The sequence below is a fragment of the Leiobunum rupestre genome, chromosome 3 (genome assembly GCF_980474605.1).
Source record: "Leiobunum rupestre chromosome 3, qqLeiRupe1.1.hap1, whole genome shotgun sequence".
Lineage (NCBI taxonomy): Eukaryota > Metazoa > Arthropoda > Arachnida > Opiliones > Sclerosomatidae > Leiobunum > Leiobunum rupestre.
The window spans coordinates 13,445,601-13,449,370 of NC_143386.1; positions in this window are offsets into that span (position 1 = coordinate 13,445,601).

Below are 3,770 nucleotides of genomic sequence, written 5' to 3' on the forward strand. Positions count from 1 at the left end.
CAAATATAACTATTATAAAAATTCGCTTAATTTCGAATGGCAATTCTTTTCTAATTGAAAACATAAATGTATTTTCGCTAGTAATTGTAACCTTTATAAAATGGCAGCTATTATGCTAACGGATAAAAAAAATTCGATTATGCAATCAGCCTACGACAAACTATCATCAACCTAAAAACCATTGTGTCATACTTATGTTTATTATTTTACTTATGATAATATGCCAGATCTATTAATACATAATTTTCAGCTTTAACAGTATGAAGAGATAGACAAACCGGTTATTAGTCCAGTCGTAGCAGCACACACTCTATAATCGGCTACAAATTATTTCTGATTTAAAGGACTATTCCCAACCCTCAAAAAAGTAACACTTACCTTTTCAAAACCGTTCCCATCTTTATAAACATTAACTGTTATAACCTAAATATTCAAAATTCACAACTATAGATTTCATAATTATAATAACTAAATATATTTCGTTTTATTTTTCATTTGGGATTTTTGTCTTTTTAATTTTAAATAAAGAAAATTATTTCATTATTGATGGTAATTGAAACTCTAATATCTCCACCTTCATGGCAGCTTACTGCAATGGTTAGCCCATTTTTTTTTAAATCGTACCGATGTAATTAAATGCAATGATGTCCTGACTGATATAACTTATGGTGTCAGCACGGGTGTTCCTCAGGGGTCCTCTCTTGGACTTTTAATTTTTAGTATGTACATAAACATTTACGATATACTGTTGGTTATAAAAATTCGACTCTCTTCCAGTTTGCTGATGACCAAATGATTTGTAAAAACAACAACTTATGAACCAGACTGTAAACAACTTTAATTCGATCTTAACAACGTTTCAATTTGGTGCGCATCGAAAAACCTCCCAATTATTCCGTCCAAATCTACCATTGTTTCTTTTACTAGAAAAACTGATAATATTAAGTATCAATATAAAATTGATAATAATTGAATTCCTCGAAAATTCTCGATTGAAGACATTGGAGTATTTCTCGATAAAGGGTTGTACTCAGGGCTGGATGAGACATTTAACTAGACAAGCAGCTGCTTAGGTCAATAAGAGAAAAGGGGGCAATAGAAAGTTTATATTAAACACAATTATGAAACTTACATGGTTAATATTTTAGAGAAAAGTGGGAATTTCTACTCTCAAAAGTTGAACACACTGCTTTTGAGTGCTATTGAGTCTTTTCCAAAAATAAAATTTAATTTTACTGTTTATTATGGTTTTCATTATTTCATAGGGGCCCGGGGGTATAAAATTTTTTAAGTGCTAAGGACAGAAGAAGAGGTTTATCCACACCTGGTTGTACTTTCAAGGATCTATTTTTCTTACAGTAAATAATTGTTAGAGGTTTTTAGATGTCATAATAAAACTTAGTAAATATATTAATTTAAAAAAACATAACATTCTTCTTTATAACAGTTTAATTCGTTCGAAGGCTATGTACGGTTCATTTGCCTGGGGAGCTTTAGTTCTTATGAACTAAAAAAAATTGGAAATATACCAAAAATGTTTATTAAATATTTACAGGGTGTTACGGGGAACTGTCATAATTTATAGGGCGTATTCTTTGTATTATACTGAATTGAAAATGTTTGTTGAACATGGGCCTAAAAAACAAGTTTCAACGGGAATTTCTGTATCTGCCTTGATCCTATTCGAATTTACCGCCATCAAAAAGAGTTAAAACGGTGACCTTGACGAAATGTGCTCTTTTGAAATATCTCACTCGGCGAGTGACATCTTTACAAAGATCATTCTCAACAAGGGAGGAAAATCTTGACAAAAGTGAAAAATGTACTCCTAAGAGCGGAGCGTTTTTGGGAAGAGTAGAAACTAGATTCAATCGACCAATCCACCTCAAAGCAAATGTCCGCTAAAATGCGGTGAAGCTCCTTCTTGCAAAGAAAACATTCACGATCTCGTTGCTAATGGCACGTCGTCTAATAACTCTGGTAAGATTCATTCCGTATCACCCTGTTTACTATGTATAAGTAGGGCTTAAACTATATTGAGCAAAATAGCGATACATATTAAAATTTAAATAATTTTGAAGTAGTGGAAAGAATAACAAGCGTTTTTCTGGCAAGTGACAATTGTAATTTCAGATTTATTATCTAGCTGTAAAAGTTAATAATACTATCCAGGTGCATAATTAACGATTGCATTCGTGCTTCGATTTTAACACGTCACGTACCAATACAAAGGGCAATTTATAATTGCTATTCCACTTTAACTCAAGTGCATAATTAACGATTGCATTCCTGACTCGATTCTTACACGTCGCACACTGAGGTGAAAACAAAAAATCTAAAATAGATCAAACGATTTCTTTACTGAAAAATTTACTTAAAATGTTGTAATCACCATCTAATTTGTTAAAATATTTTAATGATAGATGTTCTTGTTTCCTTCGATTATTGCAATGTTCAAAGAGACAAACTAACTTGAGAGGCGTAACCGTTCAAATATTATATGCTTTTAAAAAGAATCAAGTTTAAAAAATGGTAGTTGAAGTAAAGTAAATAACTATCAATTTTTTCATTAGATTTCGTAATAAGTAATCACTTGACCTTTCGAATATTGTATTAAGACCTATTGATATTTAAGAGCCATAATCAAACATAGGTTTTTGGTTTCAGAATATAAGCACGGATATGCATTTTTGATTAGGCAGGTAGCCATTTAAACCTAATGGTCCTCAAACAATTTTCCAACTCATGAGTTATTAATTCATTAAAATAAATGTAATTAAAAGCTATTGTCCCTTACAAATAACTTGATTTTAACCGAACGAAGTTTATTATAATATTTTAGAGTTTGCTATTTCACTTTATCTTTGAAACACTTTGTCCGCAATCTACCGGTGAAAAATATAATTAATTCAAAACAATGAAAAATATCCCGAATTTCGTTAGAAGGAAATTATAGAGCTATAGCTCCTCATCGTACTTATTCAATAAATGATTTAAAAAAATGTTTAATTATTAAATTTCAAACAATCTGTATTGCAAAGCTCAATGGTGCAGAGAAGGTTGCGTAAAATTTACTCCATTGCTTTCATCAAATGTACCAGAAAGACGGTAAAAATTACCCCTTGTTGGAAAGCGTGCCCTGGCCTTTATTATAAAGTGGGTAACGGTTAAACAAAAACATTCAACATATAAAAATACAGTTAGCTCTAACGTTTTCATTTTGATGTCAGTAGACCGATTTACAAAATGCTTGAAGGGAAACCAATTTAAGAAACAAAGCCATTAGAGGTTCGATTTTGTAGATTTTATTTACACTTAATGGCGCCAATGCTAAGGAATAGTAACAAATTTACTACTAAACAACTTTTAATACAATTTTAAGCGAGGTTTTAGAGTAAAAAATTAAACAAAAGTTCTTCTCGCAAAAAAAAGCAAAAACATACGATAAAATTTTATTCCGGAATTGAATTAATTTTAAAATTTATACTAGATGTCGCCACCAAAATAAAAATCGAGTGTTATAAAAAGGCCTCTAATCGCGTTACCTCTGTAAAGGGATCTTCACGAGTGTAAAATGTGCATCGTTCTATAGTGGGTCATTTCCGCATCGTGTATCAATGAAACCTTGAAGGCACTATATCACTAACAAAACCAGGTCTTGACCCATTTTATTTTATTGTGTCAACGTTTTGAAAAAAACCTGTTAATATATATAAACTCTACTATCTAAGGTAGTTGCAGGTATTTTATTTGCAAGCCCGCCGAAAGTT